General features: G+C 45.3%; 2 long non-coding RNA genes across 2 annotated transcripts; one reads left to right on the top strand and one right to left on the bottom strand.

Moving 5' to 3' along the window:
* Nucleotides 1-777: 777 nt before the first annotated feature.
* LOC108352653 (uncharacterized) lies at nt 778-2,741 on the top strand. The gene is made up of 2 exons (XR_015636238.1): nt 778-1,280; nt 1,978-2,741. It is a non-coding gene; the product is annotated as an uncharacterized LOC108352653 (long non-coding RNA).
* A 2,957-nt stretch (nt 2,742-5,698) lies between these two features.
* LOC108352652 (uncharacterized) lies at nt 5,699-7,548 on the bottom strand. Its single transcript, XR_015636371.1, has 3 exons — nt 7,332-7,548; nt 6,810-6,953; nt 5,699-6,017 (listed from the first exon to the last, which is right to left on the bottom strand). It is a non-coding gene; the product is annotated as an uncharacterized LOC108352652 (long non-coding RNA).
* Between the last annotated feature and the right edge of the window lie 6,838 nt (nt 7,549-14,386).

Below are 14,386 nucleotides of genomic sequence, written 5' to 3'. Positions count from 1 at the left end.
ATTATCCCCATAAAAAAAATTCTCTATCCCTTGCCAAAATGCACCACTTCCAACTGTAAGATATAATTACTTCTTCTGCCAGCAGCAGAGCAAAACCACGCATACCTTTAACCATTTTCATACCCAGGTACCTTATAGAGCTTTGTCAACAGCAGGCAAACAGAGTAGGCAGCTTTTCAAGCAAGAGGTGGGAAAGCATGGAGCTCTCTAGGGAAACATCTCATTGTTTGCCTTGAGAACGTGAGGGGAAGAGGGTGGTCCCAATGGTCTCCATTATTCAGACGGCCAGTATTTTGATTAGGAAAAACTACTTGAAAGGAAGTAGATGTTATTTCTCTCTGGATTTTGTATCTGTTTTCTTCAAGGCTGCCCATAGGCTAGTAATAGAGACAAAATTTTATTCAGAATTGGCTAAGTATTCTGTAATACAGCCTTATAATAAATATTCATGATAGTCTTCAGTTATAATGAAGGAAACTTAGTCTTACTGTCCAAATAAGATGGCATCTTCACACAGGCAGTTTGGCTCCTAAGAATATATTGATATTGGTTCTTCTTCAAATTGTAAGCAAATTGGTTCCTGAAATTGTATATGGAGCTACTAATGCAAATTTGGAGCGACTGACTAAAGTATCTGGTTTCCTTTCCAGCTGCTGAGATGGTTGGTGCATCTTTCTTCTTGAAATGGCCACACCAAGTAGCTTAGGCTGACTTCCAACTCAAGATCTTTCTGCCTCTGCTTCTGAAATGCTGGGCCACCCATGCCCTAATTCCATTGATCATCTCGACAGGCTCCAGGACCCAGACTTTTGGGGCACTAATCCAGGTTGTAGAGATGTTCTGTAGATAATGGCTAACATCTACAGTCGGTTGACTCTTAGGGAAAGGCAGTCATGTTCAATATTCTGGGTAGCCCTCAGACAGTTAGTGGAAGCTTTTGAAGAGCAAAACTAAAGTTTTGAGGAAGGGAAGAAGTGTGTCCCGGCCCTGCAGCATGGAAGTGAGCTGTTGCCACACAGCCCTCTGATGTTTATGTTTATGGTTACAGACTGGTTCTGCTCTGAGCAGGAGAGCTGCGGTTTTGCAGTGGGCGTGAATTAAATGAGGAAACTCATAGCTGGTCAAAATGCTGAGAATGAGTTTCTAGGGGGCACACTCAGCCCTCACCGGGACAGCCAGAGCATCCCCTGTTTTCAAGGTTCAGAGAAAGCCATGGAGAGCTGAAAGACTGGAGAATGTGGAAGCAGGCTGGGAAGTGTTGTCTTCAAGACAGGATAGAGGTAGGTAGTACACTCACGAAGTCACAGCAACCCGGGTCGCCAGCACAAGGCCTGCACACGACCAAGACTGTTAATGTGTTAGCATGGATGGGGGATGGGCACCTAAGAGTCCACCACTATCCAAGGAACTCTTAGAAATCAATGGCTGCTGTGGTGAGGGGGAGTGGCTTGTCTTCAGGGGTAGACCCTAATTAAACTCGGTGTGGGTCATAATGAAAACAGGAGGGCATTTTTTTTCCTTTTTTGGAAGAAGGGGTCCAGAGGGAGGTATAAAAGGTGGGTAAGAAAAGGTAACGGGGATTAGATATGATCAAAATATGTTACATACACATACAGAAAACCCAAAAACAACAGTATGACACATTATCTGCGATTCCAGCCCAGTAACCTGCTGTCTAAACTTTAGACGTGCCAGGCCCATGTGTACATGAGCCAGTGCCTCCAAATAAATCCCTTGGAGTCTGTTTCCCTGGAGAGCTCTGATGGATATAGCTGGCATTCAACAGGCATTAGGAAGTTACCACTACTGAATGCAGTGAGGTACTACGCCAGCCTGTTGGCCCGCATTCCCACGATGCCACATGCAGAACAGCTCTGTGCTCTGTTCATGTTGCTTCACACGACTTAGATTTAAACGTGCCCACACTCTTCCAGTATTACGGAGAACCCTTTATCTTGACTCCCTTTGGCTTACCAGGTGACGTCGAAGACTCTAATATTTATGAAGAAAAGGTCTGTGTTCACTCTGCTCCCAGATCGACTGCAAGCGGCTAGAACACAGTATGAATGTCAAACTCCCCTGTCCACCTTACCTTGGAACAATGAGAAGATGAAAGGCAGGCCCGGGAGTTCTCACCAGAGACTACAAGCGAATGCTTGGAATGCAGAAGGGGAGAACGCCTTGGCGCACAAAGGAAATGCCTGGTGAATATTCAAGAGTCTGCCATCTCAATTCCAGTTGCTTGGCTTGTATGGCTTGTCCTGAGAAGGGCTAAGGAGGGCAGGATGCTAACCGCAATGCAGTGTGAACACGCTCTTCCAGCGGAATGGCCTGGTCCTAGCGATCTCACTTACTTCGAGTTGGCAGTATGATTTTCTGGGAAAAGAACTGTGAAGTGTTCCCAGTGAGTGCCTTAGACGGAAGTGGTTTTTTCTCTCTTTCTCTGGAACCTTTACGTTTTCTTCAGGGTTGCTGACCAGCTACATAAGTCACGGTAAAGTAGTACAGACAAAACTCTATTTAGAATGGAGTGTATTTGGGGCCAAAAATGTATCTTAAGGTAAAGGTTTGTCTTAAGTTGTCTTGTTGGAAATGCCTTAGTTTCAGAGACAAAGCAAGATGGCTCCCAAGGGCAACATGAGTGATTGTCAGTGTTACCCTGTTCTTGTCGGTGTCCAGGACAATATCTAAAGCAGAACACTGACCAGCAAGAGTGTATATTAAAATTCTCTTCTATGTAATTTTCAATTATTTTTGAGTGTTACTGGGTATGTCAGACTCCAGGGGGTAGTGGCTGAAATTTCCAGGTTCTTGTGACCCAGGAGAAAGAATCACATCAGGGACAGATGGTAGACATTGAGATAATAAATTAAGAAAAGGAGATACTTTAAGATGAGTGTGGGCTGATGAGCTGGGAAAGAAAGCCCTGCACCAACACTCTCAAGGCTCTCATACGTGATTTGCAAGGTACCTACTTTCTCTTGAATATGTATACCATGGGCTTTGCTTGAGCGTGTTCTGTTTGCCCTAGTGAAGAAGGGTTTTCAGTCTTCTTTGGCCAACTTGTTTGTTTCATGTGTCCACCTTGTAGTCTTTCTTTTCACATCTCCACCTTCTAGCCACACTATGACTTCTGTGAGAAACAGAATATGTTCAACACCTCCTAGGATGCTAACTTTAATTTTCAAATTGGTACAACCTAGACTCACCAGAAAGAAGAGTTTCAGTGACAGATTGGGTACTTGGGTTGGCCTGCAGGAGATTGTTTTTACTAACTTAATTAATATGGGAAGATCCAGCTCACTGTGGGCAGCACCATTCCTTAGGCCGGGGGTCCTGAACCATATAACAATGAAGAAAACCAAATGAATTACAAGCAATCCTGCATGTATGTGTGTGTGTGTGTGTGTGTGTGTGTGTGTGTTATTCATTTCTTTTTGTTCTTGAATGTGGGTGTGATATGCCTAGTTATTTGAAGTTCCTGCTTTGCCTTGACATCCCTACAATAATGGATTGTAACCCAACATTATAAACTGAAAAAGCCCCTTTCCCCCATAAGTTGCTTTCGGTCAGGATATTTTATCACAGTAGCAGAAAAAAAACCAGAATACCTCTCAACGTTTACTCATGTCTATCCATGGCTCTTAGATCTGTGTAGGAAATAGGTGACTAAGGAAAGGTGGATGTGTGGAGAGCCATTTCCACCAGTCTGAAGGTAGATCTTCATACCTGAGTTCAGGGAATCCCATCATTCATGGTGTGGATGCTTGGCTGCTGGGATCAGACTCTACAAGAAGGAGGAGGGCAGTATAGAGTTGGAATTTTCACAGAGGGCTATCTATGGCAGAAAGATTTTGAAAGGGAGCTCTGTTCACAGTGTGGGTGGATTAGGAACGTGGGTCAGGCCAAGATGGAAAGGTTCCCTGTCAACTTGTCCCTGTCAACTTGTCCCTGTCAACTTGTCCCTGTCAACTTGTCCCTGTCAACTTGTCCCTGTCAACTTGTCCCTGTCAACTTGTCCCTGTATTGGTAGCAACTACTCTTGACCCTTTGGTGGGCCAGTGGGAGGCGCTAGGAAAAGAGAAACTTAAATTCCTCACCAAACTTGGGGACTTGAAGGAACTTCTTGCATACTGTAGATGAGAAGAAACAGAGAAAAACAGAAAACCAGAGTCAGCACTCTAGCTGGTGACGACCCATAGGCCACCTTTATAGACCCCGGGCATGGGCTAAGGAGTCACTCATGGTAATCCTAGCGCTCACTCTGCTACTCAGAATGCACATGCCTTTGGAAAATTCATTTAATTCCCCTGACGTCAGATATCTGATCTAGTGTTTGTTACTTTACCTTTGATATCTTCTTCTGGGTATTAGTGCATTTAATATGAAAAGGAGAATCTCTGAAACTTAATCTTTTGGAGGAGTTAGGTTAAACAAAATGAAAACTGCTTATCCTTCACGGATTAATGTGCACTGGTGAGCTGTAAAAGGCAGATAAAGTTCACTGTCCTTTCCAGAAGGATCTGTGACGAGAGGGACTGTGTACATCCCGAGAAGCAGCAGCCTGAGGAGTCTGCTTTGAGGAGTCCTAGGCTGTCAGGTGTATAAACTGCACGTCCATCCTAACATCCTCCTTGTATGAAAAAGAACGATTTCTAGGAAATGGGCACTTTCCAGGTATACAAATGACATGTGAACTAGGAAACATTTTGCTTTTACTTTTCCTAGCCTCTCTGGTGGGTGTTTCTCTTTCTGATGTGTCACCACACTTGCTGCTGTGCAAGCTACAACTTGGCTCTTCACTGTCCATCAAACTAAAGTGTGACACTTTATTCTTTCCAATAGCCTAAAACGCATTTCAATGGACATATACGAGTATATGTGTATGTGTGTATACATACATATATACATATATATACACACACAATCATATATAATAAATCTTTGTGCATATGTGTGCCATGCACCCATGTCACATTTCATGTGTGTGTCAGAGGATAATTTTGGATACTGGTGCACTTTATTGAAACAGTGTCTCTTATTGATCATTACTGCACACACCAGGCTGGCTAGCCCTCCAGTATTCTGGATCCTTTCATCTCTATCCCGGATTACACATGTACCCATGCTGTGCCACTGGGATCCAAACTGAGGTCCTCATGGCAAGAGCTTTACCCACTGAGCCATCCCCATTACAGATGGTTGTGAGCCACCATGTGGTTGCTGGGAATTGAACTCAGGACCTCTGGAAGAGCAGTCAGTGCTCTTAAACGCTGAGCCATCTCTCCAGCCCCCCTGAAAACGGTCTTATATCGTGATTTTTCATCTCTGCATACTTTTCTCCCCTTGGGATTTCTACCTCTTATCTCTTCCCATTAAGACGATCACCTGCGGTGAAATATTCTTCTCATTCTAGACTCAGATCTCCTGTCATTTCTTTGAACCCTCCCCTTGTACCCAAATTTAGACACATGCTCTCTCTTCTCTGAGCTTCACGTGTATGTCTCTTATCTCATATGCTTTGCCCGGTGTGATAATGATCTATTAAGCCACGCTAATCATTCTTAGATGATAGGTTTATTCAACCAAGGTATAGTCAACTGAGTGGGTTTAACCACTCTGAAGATCCTTCAGTCATGTCTAGATGGTTCCAGAGCAAGGATACAAATGCACCAATGTGCAAAGAAGCCAATACTGTGACGAAAGAAAGAGCTTTATTGAAAATGAGCTGACTAGGAAACAGGAGGTGGGTTCACTCTGCCTACATGATTGGCTAGTGAATGGTGTTTCAAGGGCTTTTGAGAGTCAATGAGTCCAGCAATGTCTTGGGTTTTGATGGTGTTCTTCAAGGCTTTTACTATTCTAGTCCTTCCCATGCTGTAGTATTGGCCAGCACTTTTCTCTTGGCTCCCAGTTCTGAACATAGGACTCCATTGTTCTGAGACTTACTGGATCCAGCTCAGGGTCATCTTAAGATCAGACTTGGAGGCGCCTCCCAAAATGAGCTGTGTAAAACACTTTGAAAAGGGAAGACTTACTTTAACATGCACAGAAGAAGGAGAAGGAACTTGATCGGGGTACCTTAGAGGGAGCAGAAAGTAGAGAACTTAACAGAGTCTGAGAAGCAAAAGTACAAATGGCTGGTGGCCGGACAGGAACTTATGTCAACCCCATGGGTCAGCCAGGGATGATCCAAGCTAGGATCCTGCCTTCCCATGGAGTGTTGGAGGTGGCAGTCTTATTCTACAAATGATTACGTTCTCCAGAATGTCTCTGAGTCCCTGAGAGAGACTTCCCAGCTACAAGATACATTGTAACTTGTAAATCCTTTTAGTAAAAGACCTGTGAAGCAAGGGCTATGTCTCAGAACCTCACTCACTCACTCACTCACTCACTCACTCACTCACTCACTCACTCACTCTTCATTCACTCGGCCAGCCAGTCAAATATTTAACAAGGATTTCTTATGAGCCAGGTAGTCACTAACCTAAACACTCAACCCCCAGCCCCCACCCCTAACCTCTTAGTTGTCTCAGTCAAGCTGTAGCTCCTGAAGAAGTCCCAGTGTGTCTCTACCTTCAGTCTCCCCCATCCACCCTGAGCCGCCCTCCTCAGAGTGGCCAGCAACTCCCGCCCAGGTGTTAAGCATTTTTCATTTGACATCTTTCATCTTTCTTAAAACCCAACATGAAAAGGCATCCCGTCCTTTGATCGGGCCTCCCTTCCAGCCCCAAATGATTAAGGCTGCAGAACAAGCCTACACTAAGCACCCCTGCAAACCCCGGTGCACTCACTTTAGTATTATTTACCTGAACCTTCTCGAAGCATGCCAGAAATACACAGAAGTCCCCAGCGCTCAAGGCTGGGAAGACGTGGCAGGATGATAAATAAGCCGGGATGATGATTTCAATGGATGGTAATTTCTCGCTTCCACAGAGACTCTGCAAACACAGCTGTCAGAGGTGCATTGTGTAAATCAGATGCTAATTAAATTAAATTCCCAACAGAATCAAGGCAGCAAAGTATTTTGTCTTTTTTTTTTTCCCTGCAAACTGGGCCTCTCAATAGAGACAGCTGGGGCACTGGCATCTCAGGTACCCCATAGCAGTGGGCTGCAGCGAGGCAAAAAGACTGCTTTCATAATTAAGTTGCTGTTAGGAAGAGGGGAGTAGATGCCATTCCTTACATGATCGGTGATGCTACAGATGCCAAATAGCTGGTTCTGATGGCAGTTTTAGCGAAACCATTTTACAGCTCGAAGCTACACCCCCTTGCTTCCCTCCCTCTCGTTCCTTGTTTCCTTCTGCTTGATATCGTTGAGAGCTACCTACTGTCAGGGGACGTGTTGGTTCCTGCCATCCCAGAGGGTCTGAAGGTACTCTCCAGCCTTTGGTCTGTTGGACGAACCAGGAAGTGGGACTCCAAGATCTTAGCACCTTTCAGGATTCAGGTTTCAGGATTCAGGTTCCGGGCATTCAGGTTCCGGGCATTCAGGTTCCGGGCATTCCAAGTATGAGCTTTGATTCCTGGGCCATCAGCTTCTGCTTCTCAGTCCTCAGCCCTACCAATCTATTGAAGGAGCCTAATGTGCATTCCTACCCCAGGCATCAGTTCTGAGAGTGTGGCTAGCAGTCAAAGGGCACACAACTGAGAAAGGATTTGAAAGAGTTCAAAGGGGCTGGTGAGGTGGCTCAGCGGTTGAAAGCACTGACTGTTCTTCCAGAGGTGCTGAGTTCAATTCCCAGCAGCCACACGGTGGCCCACAACCCTCTGTAATGGGATCTGATGCCCTCTTCTGGTGTGTCTGAAGACAGCTGCAGTGTACTCATATAAATAAAATAAATAAATCTTTAAATAAAAGAAAAGGCCCATAGACACAGATACGACACAGACATAGGAAAAGGCTTCCTAAACCATGTAGGGAACACAGAGACAGCAGCTTGGGTAAGTGAATCATTCCATGTAGGTTTTTAATTTATATATTCATTATTTTTAAAAAGCATTTCTATTTTTATTGGGGGGAGCACTTGCTGTGGCACTGATGTTGTCAAAAGACAGGTCTACAAGAGCCAGTTTTCTTCCACTGTGTGCATCCTGGGTATCAAACTTAGATCCTCAGACTTGGTGGCCAGTACCCTTACCTGCTAAGCCATTTTGCCAGCCCCCTTGATCATTCTTTTTTTTTTTTTTTTTTTTTTTTTTTTTTTTTTTTGGTTCTTTTTTTCGGAGCTGGGGACCGAACCCAGGGCCTTGCGCTTCCTAGGTAAGCGCTCTACCACTGAGCTAAATCCCCAGCCCCTTGATCATTCTTGAAATGTTTACTAGTCATGTATCAGGGTACCCACAAGAGAGTGTCTGCTATGAAGGAGCTTCTAGTTCATTGGAGGGGCAAATATTTAAGAATCAACTATAATAAAATGCAGCTAGGTCGAGTATGGAATCATGAAATAGGGCATACAGGGGAAGGGGTTTCCTCTAAAAACAAACGAACTCAAATTGTAAGCATTGAGAGGACTCTGGGCCTGGGGAGATGGCTCAGTAGACAAATGCACTTGCTGCCAAGACTGACAACCAGAGGGGTTGAATTCCCTGGACCCACACATAGGAGAGGACCAAGTCCTGCAAGTGTCCTCTGACCTCCACACATGTGCGCATGCGCACACACTAACACTCACAAATAGATATTCGGACTTCTTATGTCACCACCATTCTTTTAACTGTCTCTGGAGTTGTTCATACATCACTCACCATCAGTATTCTAACACTCTAAATCCAAGAGGCAAGTAACTCGTGTGTGTGTGTGTGTGTGTGTGTGTGTGTGTATGTGTGTGTGTGTATGTGTGTTTGCTTTGTATGAGACACATCTTAGCAGAATGTAGAAATACATCTTGAATTTATGACTTATCACTGTTGGGGGGAGGGCGGCAATGGGGGGAGGGTTGGGAGGGGAACACCCATCAGGAAGGGGGGGGAGGGGGATGTTTGCCCGGAAACCAAAGAATTATTATTAAGTATTAAATAAATTAAAAAAAAATACAGTGCTACAATAGAGAACTGAGAAGACAACCCCATGTATGTACAAAATGGAATATAAGCCAGTGATACAACAAAACAGAAAAAAAAAATCCCAAACCAACACAAACCCAACTTCATGTAATAAGAAGCACAAACTTCAAACACAGCCTGACTGAGAGAAGCTTTGGACACAAGGTCGCATGTTGTATTCCACTGTGGGATTCTGTTAGCCTGCTGCTCCAGAACAGCCCCAACTGCCATGCTGGGGAAATCAGAACAGTGCCTGACCCTGAGAAATAGGAGACTAGAAGAGGCAGGATTGACTGGGCCCAGAGCACAAGGGAACTTTCAAGGGTGTGGCAATGTTTTATATCTTGGTAGCAGTTTTGATCACATGGTTTTATATACTGGGTTACACAATGCACGATTAAAATGCGTGCATCTAGGGGGCTAGGGAGAGCATAGTCTCTGTGGTATTTGCAATGACATGGATATGAGTTATATCCTCAGAATCCATGTGGGTTTTGTGGTTTTCTTTTGTTTTGGTTTTTTGTTTTGATTTTTTTTTTTTTTAAGGCTTGGAATTGTGGCGTGCTCTGGGGTAGCAGAAACAGACAGATTCCTGGAGTTCACAGCCTCTTAATCACTGAACTCCATGTCCAAGTGAGAGATCCTGTCTCAAAAAGGAGAAAACAAGGCGACTTCCCCAGAGGAGTAGCATCCAAGTCTGTCCTCTGACCTCCACACACACCATGTACACGTACAATAAAAGTGAGGTTTGTGAATTTTTAGAATAGTAGGTTTACTGCAAGTAGAATAAAAATGAAATATGAGCCTTAATGAATGACCCACATGTTGAAATACTTAAGGGGAAATGCCGTGAGGTCTGGAATGTGTTTGAAATGCATCAGAACAGTATGATGGACAGAGGGAAGAATAAATGGCTTGAGCTAAGATAGATCAGGGACAGTAAAGTATTAATGACGATACAGCTGGGGGGCACGGGTGTCTTCCCTGAGCTGCTCTTCCTTCTCGGTGTTATCGCTGAATAAAATTTGGGGTGGGAAAGCAACTTGATGTCTCTGAGTCGCGGGGTGTAGCTCCTGCTTGCTGTTCTTTCTGGGTCGGGTACATTTTTCTGAGGTTGTAAGATACCCACTATATGAGATCCCGTAAGACAGTGGTTCATGGTTACAGGAGCAATGAAAGACCCCTTGTGGGTTTTTGAAAATCCACATGTTATGGACACAGAAGGAGAGGGAACCCTGATGTCTAGAGCAGCGGTTCTCGACCCATGGGTCGCGACCCTACAAGGGTCACATGTCAGATATCCTGCATAGCCGATATTTACGTTATGATTCATAACAACAGGAAATTACAGTTATGAAGTAGCGATGAAATAATTTTATGGTTGGGGGTCACCACCCCACGAGGAACTGTGTTAAAGGGTCACAGCGTCAGGATAGTGAGAACCACCGCCCTAGAGGATTCTCCCCAGGAGCAGCTTCTATGAACCACGCTCCCCTTTCATACAGAAATGAAATTCTCTCCCCAGCAAATGGATCCAACATAGTGAGCATCCATCCCAACAGTTTTCTTCAGCATCTTTTGGAGAGGTCCTTGATAAGCAGTTACCACCTCAACGTGTGGAGAATGGTTTGCAGAGTGATGGAGGAAAAGGCACGACAACCTCTCCCTGTTGTGCCACCATCTAACATGGACATCTCTCAGGAGGTTGAGCATGACCGTGTTCTGGATCAGCATCTGCAATTCCCTGTGGAAGGCAGCGCTCGTGGGTGCCTAGCCTGACTCCCCAGGGAGGGTAAGCTTTCCACTCACTCAGTCCCCTCTTCATACCTCCATTCCCTTCTTCCCGTGCCCTCTCCTCACCTCTCCAGTCTCCCTTCTACCTCCTTCAAACACAAACACAGTGACATATATCTACACCTTTCCTTCTGCCCAAGTCTCTGAACGGTCATTCTGACCTCTTCACATCTGCAGCAGCTGTGGCAGCAGACCCGTGCCTAAGACAGGTGCACAGACGCACTCAATTCAAAGGAAGGCGAGGTTGGTGCTAGAGTCGTAAAGTGGGTGGGGCCACACCTAAAGACCAAGCAGACGTTTGGACAGTTCCCCGTGGCCTTGAGTATCCTTCTGTGAGTCAACTTTTCAATGTCAGCAACTACTTTTTCCTATATTTACAGAGGTGTGGCCACTTGGAAGTAGTGGCATTTAGAAAGGTGACCTTACTGCGTGAGCTGGCAACTCTTTCATATCTAGATTTACTCTGTAACCCTTGGTGTGTGTGTGTGTGTGTGCGCGCGCGCGTGCGTGCGTGTGCGTGTGTGTGATGCATAGAAGGTCAGAGGAGTTACATTCTCTCGTTACAGGAGCTACGGGAGTTGATTCTCTCGTTCTACCTTATAGTTTCCAGAGACTAAACTCAAGTTGTCAGGCTTCATGATGAGCATCTTTATCCACCTTGATGGTCCCTTGGGTGATGTTTAATATGAAAATTCATTACCGCCACACGAGGTTAAAGGAAGAAAGGAGAAAATGGAAGAATGTGAGAATAGCAGGCAGGCGTGTCAGTCACTTGCTGTCTGTGCCGACAGCACTTACAAGAAGCGTTCTCCGGCTCCTCCGTGCTCAGGCCTTGCAGAGGAGACATAATTCCTCTGGGGCACAGAATGGCAGAGACACCACCGAGGTAGCACAGCCATGGAGCTGTCTAGAAACACGCTCCCTGAGAACAGGACTAGGGGTCGCCTCCCCTTAGGAGGTCAAATGTTGGATATCCTGCATAACAGACATTTACATCACAATTGGTAACAGTAGAAACATTGCAGTTATGGAGCGGCAATGAAAATAACTTTATGTTTGGAGGTCACCACACCACAAGGAACTGTATTAAAGGGTTGCGCCATTAGGAAGGTTGAAAACCACTGTGTTTGGAGATTCTTCCCCAGGTACTGGGGAAAGCTGAGCATAAGTGTCTCAATGGAGGCACCATGGTAACCAAACCTCCTGGGGGCAAGTACTGGGAGCAGCTATTGTCCACTGGGTGCTGTTGCGTCTCCATCAAGGGTTGGTACTGAAGAAGCTGCCTGGACTCTAGCAGCGGAGATCTGGGGAAGTCATGTGTGTGATTCAGAGCCAGAGAGAACACATCAGAACCAGGAGGGTAACAGCCTCTCCTGCAATGTCTCTCCATCTCCCTCTGTTGACAAGGGTCACTGCCAGCTAAACAAAAGGAAAAACCAAAGAGCCTATCTCCACTTTTACAAAGCAGGCAACGATGGATGGATCCAGAAATGGGGAAAGGCGATGTATCAATAACTATCACAGGTATAGCATTTTGAGATTACATATCACTAATTACTTGGTAGCGGACATGCCTTGATCGTTTGTTATGCACCAGGTACTGCACTGAGTGCCTTGTAACAGATTACTTAATCCTAATGGAAGGCTTTGTGCAAAGTACTATTGCCATCCCGTTACACGGTTTTCTGTGGCTTTGGTGTGATGTGTATGACCAGGCAACTTATAAAAGAGAGAGCTTGTTTTTCCTTATAGTTTCAGAGGGGTGAGGGACCATCGTGGCTAAAAGCCATGACTACAAATGGTAGGCAGTGACAAAGGAAGAAGAAGCTGAGAGTTCACATCATGAACCATGTATACCAAGCAGAGAGCACAAACTGGGAGTGGCCAGAGGATTTTCACAGCTCCCAGTGACATGCTTCTTCAAGCAGAAGCCATGTTTCCTACCTACCTCCCCCCCCCCAAACAGTATCACCAACTAGGGATCAAGTGTTCAAATATCCAAGGAGATATCTCTTATTCACCACCACAGTGACAAAAAAATACAATGTAGGGAAAGGGTTTGTTTAGAGAGAGAGAGAGAGAGAGAGAGAGAGAGAGAGAGAGAGAGAATGATCTGCGCCAGCCATAGCAAGGAAGGCTAAGCAACATGCATGTAAGTCTAGATATGGCGCCAAGAGCAGGCTGTAGTGAATTGAATAAAAATGGCCCCTATAGGCTCATATGTTTGAATTCTTGGTCCCTAGTGGTGGAACTATTTGGGAAGGATTAAGAAGTGTATCTATTTGGAGGACAACAATGTAGGGGAGAGGGTTTGTTTTAACAGAGAGGGGGAGGGAGGAAGGGAGGGAGGGAGAGAGAGAGAGAGAGAGAGAGAGAGAGAGAGAGAGAGAGGGACTGACTTGTGACTGGGGTGGACTTTGAGATTTCAAAAGATTCATGCCATTCCCAGTTAACTCTCTCTGCTTCCTACTTGTGGATCAAGATGTGAGCTCTCGGCTGCCATGCCTTTGCTTTGCCTTCACGGACTCTAACCTTCTGAAACTGTAAGCCCAGTTCGATGCATCCTTTTATAAGCTGCCTTGGTCATAGTGCTTTGCCAAAGCAGTAGGAAACCAACTAAGACATTGGCTAACCTCGTTTTCACACATACAGGAAGAAGAGGGAACAGACAGTGGAGTGAAGCTACAGCCACAAAATCTTCCCCCAGAGACATATTCTATACATCATGGTGTTGTGCCAGGGTGACAGAAAAGTGAGTGCTGAAGTCTGTTCTCCATCTGCCTCCAGAAGGAACAGAGACAGGCACAAACTTGAGGGGTTTGACTGTATGCTCTCGTCCAGTACATTGTTACAGCATCCTGTTGTCCTCATGAAGAATGGTTTGTTTGTTGGCTTATAAGTCATCAGACCTTTGGTGTGGGAATGTTCTTGGTTTGGGGGTAGAGTGCTTGCCTAGCGTGTGTAAGCCCTAGTATTTAATCTACAACACAGCCAAGAAACCAACAGAACCCTTTTCATAAATCTTAGCTCTAGAATCCTTGAGAGTGCGAAGAGAAAACAATGGAGTTGGGGCAAACTGTTACCTATGGTAATACCTAGAAGTGACGGCCTGGAGGAGAGACCGAGAAACCACTAACAAATGGGTACCGACCTGTTCTCATTTGGTTTCTATTGCACCATGGCCGAAAGCAACCTGAGGAGGAAAATGTTCACTTGGCTTACAAAATGTAGTCCACCACCTAGGGAAGCCAAGGCAGGAACCCAAGACAGGAACCTAGGATCAGGAGCTGAAGCAGAGACCACGCAGACATGCTGCCTACATGCTCATGCATTCATCTACCTTTCTAAAATAGCCCAGGCCTGTATAGCCTAGGGATGGTACTGCCCACAGTGGGCCAAACCATCTTACATCAATTAACAAGAAAGTGCCCCACAGACATACCTATAGGCCAATCTGATACGAGCAATTCTTTAGCTAAACATCCCTCTTCCCAGACATATCAAACTGGCAACCAAGATTAGCCATCACAGCCCCTCGGGGTTTGTA

The sequence above is a fragment of the Rattus norvegicus genome, chromosome 13 (assembly GCF_021556685.1).
Source record: "Rattus norvegicus strain SHRSP/BbbUtx chromosome 13, alternate assembly SHRSP_T2T, whole genome shotgun sequence".
NCBI lineage: Eukaryota > Metazoa > Chordata > Mammalia > Rodentia > Muridae > Rattus > Rattus norvegicus.
This window is presented reverse-complemented; position numbering and strand designations above follow the sequence as displayed.